This window comes from Culex pipiens, chromosome 2 (genome assembly GCF_016801865.2).
Source record: "Culex pipiens pallens isolate TS chromosome 2, TS_CPP_V2, whole genome shotgun sequence".
Taxonomy (NCBI): Eukaryota; Metazoa; Arthropoda; class Insecta; order Diptera; family Culicidae; genus Culex; species Culex pipiens.
Genome location: NC_068938.1, coordinates 119,152,250 through 119,170,311, shown reverse-complemented (window position 1 = coordinate 119,170,311; position 18,062 = coordinate 119,152,250).

Sequence of the window (18,062 nt, the reverse complement as noted above, 5' to 3'; positions counted from 1 at the left end):
ATATGCTAAGTGAGGCAGAATTTCTTCAACCACCACAAACACAAACCAGGCGTCGAAATGGAATGATTACAAAATCATCATTATAATATGAAAATGAATTGAATTATTCATATTTCTGTGAGCACCCATTGAGCGCGCAATACGGCGGCGGTGCGCGCGTTCTGGACTTTCCACAATGAAAGAGAAAAAAAAGTGTCCTCACTAACAAGTGCAATGGAAATGAAGATAACGACGACGGCGGCGGAAAACCAAATTTGAGAATCGAGCGAATGGCGTTCATTAGGAAGAAGGTTCTCGTTTACGCGTTCGGGAGTTAAGAGAAAAATGTTACGTTTGAATGGGCTTCAACGTGACCGGAGGGCAAATGCAAATTTGGAATGCTTAGTTTTAAATTTATCAAGGTATTTCGGAATCTAAAAAAAAAAATTAATCGTCCAATGTAGCTTGGCTTAGTGTAAAAAGGTCTTGCAACAATATTTAAAGTACAATTTAGATAATTTCATGTTTTAAATTTTGCCTCAAAAATCAAAATTGAAATAGCAACCTTAAAAACCTTAATATGACGATTTATTTTCATAATGATTTGAATTGCAGTTTTTATATATCGCAATTTATAGACCGGCTTTATGGATACGGCTCGTGCTTGGAAATCACAACCTCCCCCCCCTCGTGGATAATTGTCCACAAAAAAATGTTTCTTGCTATTTTTGGAAATTGGTGGAACTGTATAATACTCTTATGCTTTTTTGCAATTTTTTGGAAATTGGTGGAACGTTTATGGTGGTTCCTTACCCCAAACACACACCATAATATTTATTGATTTGTTGGGTACGGTATGTCCACGTCTCCTTCCTCCTTCGGGCCATTTTAATGAGTGCAATGAATTTTGGGGGTTATCGAAAAGTACTGCTAACATTAATGATGTCAAGAAATAACATGGGGCGCAATTTAACACAGGTTTTTGTAGGATGCGCTTATGTTCGATTATATTATATTGAAATAGTAGTATTCGGTCATCATCATTTAACCGAATATTTAATCAATTGAAATTTTGAAACTTAAAAATCGGGGGTTGTTGGACCATTTTCGAGCAATATTTGCAACTTGCAAATTGAAAAATATTTGAAACGGCCTTATATAATATTTAAAATGTTAGCCGGGACCGTGGTGTAGGGGTAAGCGTGATTGCCTCTCTCCAGTCGGCCTGGGTTCGATCCCAGACGGTCCCGGTGGCATTTTTCGAGACGAGATTTGTCTGATCACGCCTTCCGTCGGAAGGGAAGTAAATGTTGGTCCCAGACTAACCTACAAAGGTTAGGTCGTTAGCTCAGTCCAGGTGTAGGAATCGTCTCCCTGGGTCCTGCCTCGGTGGAGTCGCTGGTAGGCAGTTGGACTAACAATCCAAAGGTCGTCAGTTCGAATCCCGGGGTGGATGGAAGCTAAGGTGTAAAAAGAGGTTTGCAATTGCCTCAACAATCAAGCCTTTGAACACCTAGTTTCGAGTAGGAATCTCGCAATCGAGAACGCCAAGGCAATGCTGTAGAGCGAATAATTTGATTTTTGATTTTTGAAAATGTTACTAAAATCGTAGTGTATGGTCTAACATAAATGTTTTGTTCCGCTTAGATTTTTAGCTAATGATGATAACCATTATATATAATGTATAATCTGTATTCTTGCTTTATTTCTTCTGACTGTGACTAGTGACGAAGTACATTTTTGATTTTCTTATTATTCAAAAAATAATTGGTAAAAATCATAAAAATAAAATTGCAGTTTTAAGCTGTTCGTCATTTAAATTTTTGGTTATTAAAAAAATCTATTTTACAAACACTAAAAATGAAAATATCTGAAACTTTTGAGTTATGAATATGACCAATTTTCTGAGATTTCGGTCATTCGATTTTTTTTGTATTTTTTAATCCGGCTGAAACTTTTTTGGTGCCTTCGGTATGCCCAAAGAAGCCATTTTGCATCATTAGTTTGTCCATATAATTTTCCATACAAATTTGGCAGCTGTCCATACAAAAATGATATGTGAAAATTCAAAAATCTGTATCTTTTGAAGGAATTTTTTGATCGATTTGGTGTCTTCGGCAAAGTTGTAGGTATGGATATTAGGGTGGGTACGGATTTTGAAAAGTTCTCAGATCAAGTTCTGGTGTGGTTCCCCTTGTAGGGCATACCCATAGGGACTCTCACGCCAAATTTCAGCTCATTTGGTTGAAAACTGGCTTGTCTCAAGCGAGTTCAAGTTTACATGGGATTTACTATGAGAAATTTTGAATATTCGTTCATTCGCTCCTACAGGTCTGGGGAAAACATGTAGAAACTTCTAGGATGGCCAGAAATGAGCGGAAATGTCTGGAGAACAACTTTCCCTAAGAGACCAGGTCGATTCGTTCAACCCCCATCGAGCTCAACGGCAATACATCCGGGGTTTTCGGAACTAACGGTTTTCCCCAGAAAAGCATCAAATTTTCCTTAGCATGCTATGAATGCTTGATGAACACCGCGACGCCACATGTCAAACATCTACCACGTGATTATAAAATTTGCGCCATAACAGTTTTTTTCTTACTTGGAGCTTTAGAATACAGCTAAATAGTAACAGGATCACCATAAATGATTCTATAGTTCAAAAAGTAATAAAATAGTAGCTTATGCAACAAGTTGCAAAAAGAGGATTTTTTCAGCACGAGTCGTACATTTATCCAACGAGGTTCACCGAGTTGGATAAATACGACGAGTGCTGAAAAAATCAAGTTTTGCAACGAGTTCCATACAACATTTTTTTGCAATTTCGAAAAACACCCATTGAGTGAAATTTTAAGTCGAATTTTCATGTTTTTTGTCTATAAATCGTTTAAATCAAAAAAATGTTGAAAAGTGTTACTTTTCGAAACAAGTGCTAAAAAGTTCAGCACCCATTTCAGTGCTGAAAAGTAGAACTTTTCATCAATTATTTTGAAAAGTGTTGCTATTCGATTCTGTTATTTTTGGTACAGAAAAGTAGGCTATTTCGTCGTTCAAGAATGACAGGAAAAGTACCGTAAAACGGGGTGACTTTGATAGCCGGGGTGACTTTGATAGGTTTGCGATTTTTCCGCAAAATGAAGAGTACAATTAAAATACGTAAGGATTAGTTTAGAAACATACTGACCGTGGTGGAGAAGTGTTCAAAGTACCTCAAGAAGAATTTTTCATAAAATTTTGAAAAGTTTAAAAAGTTCGTAAACTATAGTTAAGAAAATGTTGATGAAAGTCATTATTTTAAACTTCTCAAAGTGTCATGATTTTCTCAATGAACATGATTTTTAATCGGAAAACTGAATGCATTTTCGGATTCTATAGACAATTTTTCACTAGGAGAAGGTTAAAAAAGTTTGTAAATAATTAATAATATGTGCTTTTGAAACACAATTAATAAATATCTCCAAATTTATAGGCAATTTCAGTTGAACAAATTTCATGTAAAATGTGTAAACTTGTGATTCGTGCTTCGAATTCAGTATAAAATGCAATATAAATCAATAATTTTATAAACAAAACTAGTTTTAACAAATTTCAAGCAAAATTCCGACTTTTTAACAATTTTACCTAAAATTTGTATGTATTTTGTCAAAAAGCTTATAAACTTAGTTAACTAAATATAAACATTGATTTTTTTTCTTAAAAACCATAACAGCTACTTTAGAGATGGTACATTTAACGTACAAATAAAGTTTGAACATCTTAAATATGATTTTAACAAGAAAAACTATGACTATCAAAGTCACCCCGGAATTTAAACTAAGAATTTTTAACGTAACTATTTTTCTAAACTCTATTGAAAAAACTTTTTTTTTCCAAAATAGTACATGGACTTTGTGTGTCCTACCCCAGTACATGTTTAAAAAATAATAATCTTGAGAAAAACCTTACCTGTTGGAAAATATTCCAAAAACAAATTGTAATCCTATCAAAGTCACCCCGGTTTACGGTAAGTAGTTTCACGACGGAATTGCAAAAAGTAATTTTTCATAGGCGATGCTAGTCCACGTGGTAGCTGTTTGACATGTGGCGTCGCGGTGTTCATCTAGCATTCATAGCATGCTAAGGAAATTTTAATGCTTTCTGGGGAAAACCGTTGGTTCCGAAAACCCCGGATGTATTGCCGTTTAGCTCGATGGGGGTTGAACGTATCGACCTGGTCTCTTAGGGAAAGTTGTTCTCCAGACGATTCCGCTCATTTCTTGCCATCCTAGAAGTTTCTACATGTTTTCCCCAGACCTGTAGGAGCGAATGAACGAAAATTCAAAATTTCCCATAGTAAATCCCATGTAAACTTGAACCACGGACGAACTTGAACTCGCTTGAGACAAGCCAGTTTCCAACCAAATGAGCTGAAATTTGGCGTGAGAGTCCCTATGGATATGCCCTACAAGGGAAACCACACCTGATCTGAGAACTTTTCAAAATCCGTACCCACCCTAATGGATATGGCCTACACTGAAAAAAATGATACAAAGTAAATTTTTTTTGGTGATTTTTAATTTCACTTTTTGTCACTAAAACTTGATTTGCAAAAAAACACTATTTTAATTTTTTTTTATTTTTTGATATGTTATAGAGGACATCATATGCCAAATTTTCAGAAATTTCCAGAATGGGCAAAAAATCTTTGACTGAGTTATGATTTTTTGAAACAATACAATTTTTTTCAAAAAATCGAAATATTGGTCGCAAAAATTTTTCGATGTAAAATTGAATTTGCAATCAAAAAGTACTTTAGTAAAATTTTGATAAAGTGCACCGTTCTCAAGTTATAGCCATTTTTATGCAACTTTTTTCAAAATAGTCGCAGTTATCGATTTTTTTAAAATAGTGCCCATGTTTGCCCACTTTTGATTTTTATTTTCAGAAGGACCAAACATTCAATATTACGTCTTTTTGATATGTTAGTCTTGATTTAAAATTCTTGGAAGCATTTTTTTAAATGATCGGAAAATTTCACGAATGTTTCATTTTTTAACATTGTAAATCGAACCATTAGTTGCTGAGATATTAACATTAGAAAATGGTGGGTTGTTAGGGTGAGACTTAACCCTCTCCCGCCCATGGTTACTCCAGAGCACCAAAACTTTGAACTCAAATATCTCGGAACTGACACATTTTTTCATTGAGCTTTAAGTTGCAGGTGTTCATGTAGAATGTATACTAACATCTCCCCAAATTTTATCAAATTTGGTCAAGCACAAGCAAAGTTACAGTACGAAATGTAAACAAAAATGGGCAAATTTTAGGGAAACAAATAAGACCTGTTTTCAAAAGCCCGTAAAAATTACCAAACACAAAATTTTATGAAACAAAAAATGTTTTGCTATCATTTGAACCTTGGACAAGAACCCCTGTGAAAAACATTGTGAGTTTGGACCAATTTTGAGTGTTTTTCAACCTTTTTCATTTGGTGCAACAGAGCACCACCTAGGCATATGAGCAACTAAATATTTAGAAGCACTTTTTTCTAAATCACAGAAAAAGCTTATTTTTACCAAAACTAAAGTTTATAAACGTTTTGACTATTCATAAAAAAGACAAAACATTGTTATTAGACCGATGGTTTTATTATTTTCCTTATTTTTCACGAAAATGGTTGTTTGTGAGTTTTGAATGAGCCAATCAAATAAATCTGAAAATGCAGAGATTTTTGAATTTGTAATTCATACTTCTGAAATATAGTCTTATAGCAAAGAATAAGTAGTTTTTAACACATTTCGAAGCATTTTCAAACAACTGAACCAATAGATTTGAAGAAAACGAGATTTTGTGATTTAAAAAAAAAGTTGCTCATCTTCCTGATGGTGCTCTGGTGCACCACTTCAAATTCAACTTTTTTGCTCCAATTCGATGTTTATGGGTCAAAGTAAAGTATTTCCTGCAATATTGTACCAAAATTTAGCCATTTACTATTTTTACGATAAGTAAACAGCTCTGGGCGTTAGAGGGTTAAAAAACATCAATTTTCTTGTTTTTAAACCAAGCTTCCCTGCACCGTGCGGTACACGCGGTTCACTTGCACCTCGGGTTTGCTTTGCGCCTGCTTTGTTCGGTTTACACCCGTACCCGACTCACACGAACCGAGGGTATTTTGGTTCATCGTACCAGCGCACTACGACACTCTCGGTTCGCCGCGTCGGTTTTGTGGCTGGCACTCACCCTTGGCATGAACCCGGTGTATGAGCCAAGGTGCTTCACTCGATACGAGCCGAGGTACGTGCCGTGGTACGCGCTGGCGGTACAAAACGGGTTCAATATTGTACGTTTCTTTCAAAGGTACACGCCGCGCGGCATTTCAGAACGTGCCGTAGACATTGTTGCCAGCGATTTTCTGCTCTTTTGGTGTAATTAAAAACATATCTGCCAACAATGCCAGGCGATTCGAAGAAGAAGATCAACAAAAACAAAACGTGCAGTATGGGATTTGACAGCGCGCATTTGCCGAAAGTGCGGCGCGTCGTTCCGAGGCTGGTTTGCCGCGTGTCTTTCTCGGGAATACGGGCAATACCACGGCGCGTACCACGGCACGCTGGGTTCATGCCGTGGGTGAGTGCCAGACACAAAACCGATGGGGCGAGCCGAGAGTGTCGTGGTGCGCTGGTACGATGTACCAAGATACCAATACACAAAAATGGGCAAACATGGGCACTATTTTTAAAAAAATCGATAACTGCGACTATTTTGAAAAAAGTTACATAAAAATGGCTATAACTTGAAAACGGTGCACTTTATCAAAATTTCGGTTTTGTACTTTTTGATTGCAAATTCAATTTTACATCCTTCAAAGATTTTTTGCCCATTCTGGAAATTTCTTAAAAGTTGGCATTTTATGTTCTCTAAAACATATCAAAAAATAAAAAAAAATAAAAAAAAAATAAAAATAGTGTTCTTTTGCAAATCAAGTTTTAGTGACAAAAAGTGAAATTAAAAATCACCAAAAAATGTTTTACCGTGTATCATTTTTTTTCAGTGTAGTCCATATCCATACCTACAACTTTGCCCAAGACACCAAATCGATCAAAAAATTCCTTCAAAAGATACAGATTTTTGAATTTTCATACATTATTTTTGTATGGACAGCTGCCAAATTTGTATGGAAAATTATATGGACAAACTAATTATGCATACCGAAGGCAAAAAAAAAAGTTTCAGCTGGATTAAAAAATACAAAAATTAAAATTAAAGAAAAAATACCGATTCCGTAGAGAACTGCTCTTATATAAATAATAAAAAAATGATGATTAAAAATTGTCCTAAATCGTAAATATATTTCATACGCCTTTTGTTTTCCTCACCACAGGTTAAATGTTAAAACCATATTAACGAGTTCATTTGTTAGGAAATCTATCTATCGTCATCATAGTGATTTTAAAAGGAGAAAAAAAAACAATCTCGTTCAGTAGAAATATTATACTGCGGACGACCTTTACAGCAGTGTATAAATTTTAAAGTAACTATTCTAATCAAAGTCAACCATATTTGATTCCAACGAATGTTCCATCATGGCCGAACTGGTTGACACCCTTGAGTTTAAAATAAAAAGAATCAGCATAACAAAGAACTCAGATAAAAACGTGGCCCACTCCCCTCTTTTTCAAATGTGCGTTGAAGTCATGCTTCGAGGGTTTAATTAAAGTTCATTCTGTATCTCAAACATGAGGGATCCCGCATCGCCCGTAGAAGTACTTGAAGAGGGATTTTCACTATAATTTGCTTTTAAACTAATTTTCCCAACCTCACCTCATGCTGCGCACTGGTTATTTTCGAAACAGATTAGGGTAAATCGTACCGATTGAGTCGAGTCTTCGGCAAATACAAGGACGAGCATAAGTGCTTCTTTTGCAGAGCTGGTAAGTATTGGATAAGGGGTAATTCAGAAACGACGTGGTAAAAAAAAGAGGCAGCTGAAGTTAACTGAAGAAAATATAAGTTATGAATGGAATTATATAAAGCATCAATCTATGTGATTTATGAATGCTCCGCCTAGTTCGTAACGTCTAGCAGACCAAAGCTGCATCGTGGCGTTATGCGAAAAGATTCAAAAGCATGCTGGATATTGACGTACAGATGGCGTGCTGTGCAACATTATGTTGTATTGTAGCATGCAAAGTGTTGCACTGAGCATGAATCATATGTATGTTGCGGTAAATGTTTATGCTTTATGAGGTTAACGGTTGGCAAATTTTAAAAACTTACCATGAACTTGGTGGTACCAAAAAGTGTTTAGACAAGTACAAATTCTATATAAATTTCTTGTCCCTCGGCCCTGTCGAAGGAGGGGTACAACAATTTAAATTTTTCTCATTATTTATATTCACAATATGATAATCAAATCATTCTTCGATTGTTGTTGACATCCAGGTGGCATGAAATACTAAAATATATTCTTTCCGATTCAAAATCTGTCATTTTTTTGCCCTTTCCAATTATTGACGCTTTCTTTAGGTTCAAGTTGAGAGGTAAACAAAGACATTTTATATATTTCCTATGCAAGTAACAAGCTAATCCAACTGTAGTATTTTCTTTTTCTCTTGAGTGTCCATTCACCCAGGGTAAGAATAATGCCGGGAAATATGTTTTTTCAGCAAAAATCCTAGGAAACCTATACTATTTTGTTTTTTTTTGCATTGTAGTCAGCATCAACATGAAAAAAATGTAGGTTTTCTATAGAAGTGTTAAAAAACTTCTGTTTGTATAAAAATATACAATCCCAGCATTCACTGTTTCTTTGGCTGTTCGAATATATGTTATTTATCTTTATAAATTTTATACTTTATAAATTAAAAAAGAAAAAAATATTTTCTAATATCGAGCCTACTTTTTTTTTAAACATTGAGTAGGTATCATTAAAGTATCTCAAATAACAACTCATTTAATTTTCATGATGGCAGTTGTTAAATGAAATAACAGTTCAGACTCGATTATCTGAAGTTTCGATTATCCAGCATTGTTGCAAACAATATGAAGAACAATTTTGCAGAAAAGAAATCAGACTTGTATAATTAGACTTGTATTCTCTTGTTCGACCGTTAGGTCCTAAAAATGGTCATTTTCGTATGTTTTAGCAAAAACCACATTTTTCAAAAAAATCAATACTCCACGCCATTTTAACCGATTTTAGTTGTCTTGGACGCAAATGAACTTTTTCCTTTTAGGGAAAATAGTTTATAGACCAAAAAATCTAGCCCGATTTTCGTAATTAAAATGCGTTACGTTTAGTACGCATACATGTATCATAACATCGCTGAAATATTAAAATTATCGTAGCTTTAGTGAAAAAAATCCCAGTTTTTATTTTCAAAACATTATATCTCGAAATCCTATAAATGAACACCTCCCATTTTTGAGTATGTTACATGCCCATCCATCAGATGGAAGTAAAACGTCGGTCATGTCCTTGGTTGTTGTTTAGCCGTTAAGTCATTCCAGGTGTAGGAGACAAACAACACGCCAAACCAAGCCTGCTCCGGTGGAATCGCTGGCGGCGGTTGGACTCGCAATCCAAAGGTCGCCAATTCGAACCCTGGGGTTGAAGGTACCTTGGAGTGGAAAGAGGTTTGGGTGCTCTCCCTATTCAATCCTTCGGACTCCTAAGTTCGAGCAGAAACTTGTATTAGATACCACAAAAGACCTGGGGGTCGTTAAAGTGGATGGTTTGATTTTGATTTGACGTAAAATTTTCAGGCATAGGCTCTTTGGTCCAGACACTGTCAGAACGTCATTTTAAATTTTCATTCGACATTTTCAAATGTTGGGTTTGCGGTCTTTAAACTATTTTTCATAAAAGACCAATTTTTCACATTTCATTTGCGTCCAAGACAACTAAAATCGGTTGAAGTGGCGTGGAGTTATGATTTTGTTTTGAAAAGAGTGTTTTTTGCTAAAAATGACCAAAATTGCCCTAATGACCAAACAAAACAAAAAATACGGGTGTGATTATTTTGGCCAAGGTACCCCCAGAAAAGCTTTGAGCCCGATCGGAAAACTTTTTTTTTTCGATTTAGGCTCTTTTCAAATGGAGTTGCTGTTTGTCTATTTTAGTGGAAAAAATTATGTAAATTTTCGGCATTTACAATTACAATCCAAAAACCTTGAGTTTGATTCTCGAGAAGAAACGATGGCTAAAATTATTAAAAAAAAAAAAATAACTTACATACACAACAACACAACAACATTTATTGCTAAATTATGCTGATTTTTTTTCTTTGTGCATGCAAAATAATTTAGCTTGTGCAATTGAGTGATGATGTATTTTGTTGAATATTCATTATTTAAAAAAAGTTATGCTAATGTTTCTGTTTAAAATATTTTGCCTAAACATTTTCAGATAGGTAACCAAATTGTAACATATTTGAAAGGTTGGGGTTTGAAAACAGCACAATCCAACGCAACATTGTTCTGTTTAAATTTGAAATTAGGTTTCTGAGGAAGATGGTAAAACATATAGTGCAAATCTACTCTTTCATAAGTATTTCAAGTACCAGCAGCAGTTCAAAATTAGTTGCACTACTCTCCTGCCCAGTTGTAAACTGAATTCACCAAATAAAAAGATGGCGCAACCCGTCGTCATGTTACGTACTCTCTATTGACGCCATATGAACTAGTGCTGACTGTGCTGCTGCTGCTGCTAGCTAGGGTCGATCCTTCATTCACGACATCAGCATCGCATCGGAGTGAGAAATAGAAATCAAATATTGACGCCCTCGGGCCAATTCAATCTGTCATAACCTGCCAATCCCGGAGCTTGTTGGTTGATGTGGTTCCGCGCTGCTTCGAAATCACATTTTCTTTCATTCGATTTTCCCTCTATTGAGCTCAACAGGAAAATAATCTAAATTGTATAACGAAATAACGGCGTGATGGTTATTATTCGGGTCGGAACCTTAATTGCGTTTCCAGGGAGGAAACAAATAATTACACTTTGGCACCCCCCACAAGTCGTACAGCTGGGAGAGTAGATGGACTAGCGTGGACCGTTTAGTTGAGCCAGTTATTGTGGTTGATTAATGGTACGATTGGATGCTACATGGAGTGGACGAAGCTTGACAGGATTGTAATAATATCAGCATTTGTTGCGCAATCTAAAAATCACACCATTTCTATGACATCCCATATCCCTATCTATCTATTGATAACTACAATATTTTTTTGATATATTATGTCGAGCTAATTCTTAAAATTTGAAAACAACAATTAATTCATACAAACTTTTGTGGATTTGAATGAAAATCATACAATTTATGGACCTAATATAACAAATCTTGACGAATAACTGACGGCTCTTGTATTTTTTTAAAAATGTGTTAGACTGCGCCCAAGTGTTTAAAAGAAAAGTTCTATTCTAGTACGTTTAGAAATACAAGATTTCTGTAGCCTCTTCAAAAGCTCATAAACAGAAAAAAATCTATGCAGCTGATCGTTTCCGGATCTCTGACGGAAAAGATCAGGCAGCAAGTTTGTTCTTACTTAAAGTTGAATGATAGTCCAAAAATTCAAGATAAATCTCTAGAGTTTTTTTTTGGATAGGTCCTACAAACATATGAAAGACAATAGCTTATAGGACCTTTAACAAAACACTCTGGATATGTCTTTGGATATGTCGCATCCGTCAAGTGCAAGCAGATGGGACAGTTATGCTCTTCTGGGCAGCCTAGCACTTTAAATTCAGATTATGGCATACATACGTGTAAACTCATCCTGTAATCAAGTGGATCGTGTGCCCTCCATGTTTAACACTAACAAAATAAGTGAACGAAGTTGACTTTATAGCTGTCGGCCACCATTGCTAGTACCAACCACTAGTGTCTTCCTTTTTATCTACAAGGACTTCGCCGCCCTGGGCTCCTAAGTGTATGAAAGTATGGCACGGAGCGACGGCGCCGAATACCCATATTTACACAAAGAATTTTAGAGCGCCCGCCGCGGGATTCGAACCGGCGACCTCTGGATTGGAGTCCAGTGCGCGGTCCGATTGATCCACACGGGCGGGACAACAAAATAAGTTTTCACACAAATATTCCATCTAACAAAGCTCTCATCCAATGCAAAATATGCATTGAACTGCAATCAGCATTGTAATGAGATAACTTCCACCACCCGATACAGTTTTGCTGAATAATTCATAAGGAGCTATAATAATCGGAATCATCAAAAAATCATTCAATGGAGAAAAATTTCAATTTCGTCTCATGCCAGTCCTTACCACCACCCACTCGATAGGACTCGAATGCGCTGTTAATCCTCGGACCGGAATCGAGAAACCGTTGGTCCATGGTCCAAGAGATCCCTTTTTTTTACTGCGAAGAAGTGGGACGGAAATGGGCGAGAGACGTGGTGATGGTGGTGGTGCTAAATAACGACGATATTCACCTATTCAGCACAAATCCCTTCTCGAAATGGAAATATCCTCGCCGAGCACTCGCTCGCTTCGGGTTTTCTCAAAAGGACCATTAGTTATGACAAGGAAAATGATGATGATGATAATAACGAACATCACAATAATGATAAATTTATAACTGATGAATAAATTTGTCTGGTTGGGGATCCGAAGCGCAACCGCTCGCATCGGGGGACAAAATTTGCAGAATACGAGAAAAAAGTGAACGAAATCAAAAGCGGAAAATATAAATTGAGGGAAAATCGGTGCTATGAATTTGCAAATCTTGGGAGATGAAATTATTTCCATTCAGATCGCACAGTGATAAAAGGAAAACGGGCAAATTACATTAATATGATTTTTTTTTCTTCTTTCAAATGTCTTGGCGATAAAAGGAAAAGGAGATAATGTAACGCTCCGATGGTAATGCTTCGGTTTGGTTAGAAGATAGCGGTTTGATTTGATCGACCAAAAATTCATGCCTTAGAGCAGCTTTTCATGTCTTGTACTGTTTGGAATTTAAACATAACATATTCAGAATGATTCAAACAATAACAGTGTTTACATTTTTGCCAAAATATTAGTTTAGAGTTAATCGAAATATTACGTAACATATAATTAATTACACGGAGAAAAAAGAGTTCCCAAAATCTTGATCAAGCGTTCATGAAAATGAGAACCAAGAACAAAGTGTTCAAATTTCATAGTACGTTTTTCAAAATCTTACCATGGGATTTGAACGCTTTGTTCGGGGTTCCCATTTTCATGAACGCTTGTTCACGATTTTGGGAACTCTTTTTTCTCCGTGTAGCGGTAGGGGAATCATGAATGTTTTACCGTTATCTAGTCATTTGGATGTTTTAGATTGGTTTTGGTAAGAACAGACACAGAGCAAAACAAAATTAATACAACGATTTCTATATTTTTAGCTTCTTATCTTCCCACGTTCGCATAAATGTCCTATATGCATGCAACAAGTTTAGAAGATGGAAACTTTTTTTTCGTAAATCGCTATAACCCGTAATGGTTACAAGCAAAACCCTTTTGTTTGAACATTTTTTTTTAAATATCTGCTCTACAACTTTGTAGAACATTGTTTCACTATAAAAAAATAACCATGCAAAGTTACAAAAACATTTTTTTTTTAAATAGAATAAAATTAACATTTAATAAATTGCTGTTCTAAATAAAATAATAATTGGGATCTGGGTTATTGCAGATTGGAAAAACAATAATTTTCCCATAAAATGACATGTTCCAAAAATGGAAGAGGTCATAAGATATTGAAAAATGGAGCTCGGATACATGATTGGGGGCAATTTACGATTTCCGATTTCGTGTGAGTTGGCGGTGAATTATCCCTATGTCGTTGGTGCCTTTTTTACTACCCACTGAAAATTTTGACTTTAACAACATTGAATTTAAAAAAAAATGCTCTAAAAATCAATTCAAGCGTAAAATTACGAAGTTCATCCAATTGTGAGTCCGAATTCTCATCGAAAAATGACAGCAAATCTGCCCAATATCAGCATTTTATTCAAACAAAAAAGGTATAGCTCTAAAAATATATTATTTCCTTGTTACTACCGTCAACTGGGGAGAATCGGGATTACAGTCTGAATAGGAATAGCACTTGAAAGCTTCAAATTTATAAAGGGATGCACACATTTTGTGGTCTAACCGAAACCACTCAAAAATATCAAAATATTAGGCTGTATCATTGCTAAAACTGCTGTCCCAATTTGCCCGATTTACTCCAGATGACGGTATTTTATTTATTTGAACTTTTTCGTCTCTCTCCACTTTTCAAATTTCAGTGGTACACCACGTGGACCGAATCTCCCAAACACAGCAATTTGTTATTTCCATTGTGACGCAAGAGAAAATGGCCGCTAACCAACCTTCTGGAATAATAAATTATGCACCCTCTTCAGTTTTTACCTGCTACTGGACTGAATTGAATGGCTGATTTCCACGCCAAGATACAATCAATAAACATCCAAACAAACTTAATAATGTGTCAAAATCGGCACGATAGGTGCCTCTTGATGGCATCGTTCACCGCAGAAAGGAAAGGAGCAGTGGTAGGAAAAACCCTCCTCTTTATGTCAATTACAGCCATGATGTGCACTATTCAAACCAGAAAGAGAATGAAATTTCACGATGTTTTTTTTTTGGTTCATACAAAAGAATAAAGAGTGTAACATCTGCTTCTTCGAAAATGCTACCTTTTTTCTGATGTTTCTGTAACAAGATGTTCCGTTGTTCTATTATACCTTTGACCAAGGTGCTACTGAGATACAAATAAGTGGATTAGATTTCTGTTTTGCCGATAACTACTTGAAAATGTCAGCTATTGTGAGTGAGAACATAAAAATTCTTCCCTGATGGTTTTTTTGATAAATGCATGGGAACTAACCAGTTTGATGCACATTTCCTCATATTGATAAATTGATTCACACATAAACAAATTCTGCTGTTAATCTAAATATTATACATTCATGTGAAATTTTTGAGGTCTTTTGAATAAAGCATCAAAAGTCTGCAAATTTAAAAAAAATATTTCACGTTCTTTGAAGAAAAACATTGACCCTTGAAATTCACAAATGCGGAACACTTTTTATCTAACAAACTTTAACAAACTTTGGATATCTCCAAGGGGGAATTATTTTTAACAAAATATTGAATTCAAGCACTGGAGCCATTGAAACTAAAGGTTTAATATGCTTTATATATATTTATATAAGGGTCGACAGAAAAGTTGCATTTAGCATACTATATTTCGAGTTTGCGGGAGTTCCGAGTATGTAGGATTACTGTATCAACATTTATTGGATTCTCAGCCTTTGGTTACACCAAATCTCCACTCTCAAATGCACTTAGGGGAATATGACGGGCCGGTGCAACTGTGAGATAGTTGGAATTTAAAAAAAAAGTCTTAATTTCCTTTTAAAACTGCTTTTAATTTGATCATTGTAATGTTCAAACTTGCACGAATCACGACATACGAATACGAAAATGCACATTTTTAAATGCTCTAAAAGGAATTCAAACATTAGTTTTCTGTTGTAGCACATAGCATTCTGTCAATATGATTTCTTCAAAATATAATGGCATCTCTGAGGTCCAACGCAAGTAAATTTGGGTGTGATTTGACTGCAGAATGGACAATAAATTTTTGCTGTATGTGGGCACATTTGTTTACAAAGCCATTTTACGTATTATGAAATATGATGACCATATAGTGTACTAAAATTCTTTAACAGTTTCAAACAAGAATCGTACAATTTTCAACGAATTTTAGCAAAATTTCCTAGATTTGCATTGTCTCGTCGCTTATGTGTTATCTTGTTGCACGTCCTATCTTTTTACAGCAAACTTGTCACAAGATTGCACAGTAATAACTGTATAGTGGGCGATATCTGGATCATCTACCTTAGTTATTGTGAGAAACTTTAGAGATTATTTGTTTAACAGAGATTATTCGTGAGATGATCTTTGAAGTAATTATACTTGAGTAACATTTTCCTCGAAAGAAAAACATAAAGCTTCGATGATTTCATGTGTTTGAGCATAGACAAAGAAGGATATCATTCATCCATGTTCATTAACGCCACGTTTAATCATCGACGAAGAAAAAAAATCGTCAGAGCTTGCAATTTCTCGAGCTTGTTTCATTATTGCACATATCAATTCGAAATCATTAAAAAATCTGCTCTAATGGAAATATGACGAATTCCACCCACATGCTCGTTAGGCCAGGCTTCCATTTCAGATCCTCTTGTGATCCATTGCTAGATGAGAGCTGCCGCGACTATACACTTCAGGGAATTGCACTGCCATCATTATCCGCGTTATTATAATGAAGTGTCGGTCGTTGGGGAAAAAAGAATATTTGCGCGATTCGCGCACATTCTCATTCATTCGAAATACGAAGGTGTATGTCATGATGGTGTGGCACGGCAGCAGCACATATTATAATGACACGATACCTTCTCTTTCTTCCTTTCACAATTTTTCTCATTCCATTTCCGTGACGTCGAAATGCAAAAATTAAAAGATGATTATTATTCGCGCTTGGCTCAAGGGGGAGTGCCTTGTGTGTATAACTTCTTTTCATGAATAATCCGCCATAGAATCCTGGATTTTCTGCGCAACATGCATGGCGTCGTACACTACAGAAGCAGTAGCAGAAGAAAAAATAGGATGTGGCAACAACTGCATTATGCAGCCATAGAGGGGTACAGGGTCATGCAAATGGTAGATATTTGTTCTGTTAAAACTGTCTCGAAATTATGAAAGATTTGAATAATTTAATAAAAAATCCAATATTTTGCGTCCTTAAATTATCCACTTCATCATTAAAAATAGAAGTGGTCAAAGTATAGCTCGAAGCTCAAATGTGTTTTGAAATGATTATTTCAGATGCCCATTCTTGCACTTAATTATATTAATATTATTCTTATTACAACTTATTTGCTTGTAACTTTTCCAAAATATCATGTTTTCAAGTACCTCAATCAGCAGAAAAGCACCTCAAAACCACCTCCGGTAAATCCGAAATATCACCGGATGGCCAGGAACATTTTTTTTAATGTCCGTCCCCTTTTTCAGTGCACTAATTATGCCATTAATTAATTATAACAATTACTCACACAAACACACGAACAGTGACACAAAATAAATGAAAATAAACAAAAAATCAAGACTGCGCGTCCCCACTGCCAGCGCACTAATCGAATCATAGCCTGTTTGTTCTCGACGTTACAACGTCATGCGACATATTCGCCGTAGAACCTTCAAATTATGTAAAAATATTGAGATGTTAAAAGAGGGATGAGTGCTCTACTCATTTCAAGCCTTTGGACACCTAGATTCCTAGAAATCTCAATAGAGGCCACCAAAACCTATTGGCTTCAGATGGAATGGTATAATTCTTATTTCTGTTTTCAAATTAAATGAAAATTGTTTATTTAAAATAAGTTTATATTTTGAATTATGATACAAAATATGTGTATTAGCCCGGGTCAAAAAAAAAATAAAATTGCTCAAATCAAAAAGTATATGAGATTGCCCGAAAGAGTACTCCAAATGGGGCCTTCAGCCCAAATTTCAGCCCATTTGGTTAAAAATTGGCTTGCCTTGAGCAGGAACAAGTTTAAATGGGAATTAACCCGTAAAACTTAAACAATTGGGTACATTGCTCTGTACAAGTCTGTCGTTGAAATTTAACTACTTTTGCATACCATGGGGTCCAAGAGGATGGTCTGGGGAACAATTCCTCTGAAGGGTGCAAGATGATCCGAGGCCTCTAATCTTGCCTAGAAGCAGATTCATTCCGGCGTCGCCGAAATTCTCATGGTCCCAGCAAAATGTACAGGGATAAATCAAAGCACACTAAGAAGGCTGCCTCGATCAGAGGACGCCACATGTCAATCAGCCACCGCGTGGTAGGAGGGTATCTGGAAATCGGGTTTTAAAATGATATTTGACGTTTATAAAGTGTTTCTGCACTAATATCTGACTAAATAAAATGATATAACATTGACAAAACCCACTTTTAAAGCCAAAATTGGAGAAACCCTCCTGCCACGCGGTGGCTGATTGACATGTGGCGTCCTCTGATCGAGGCAGCCTTCTTAGTGTG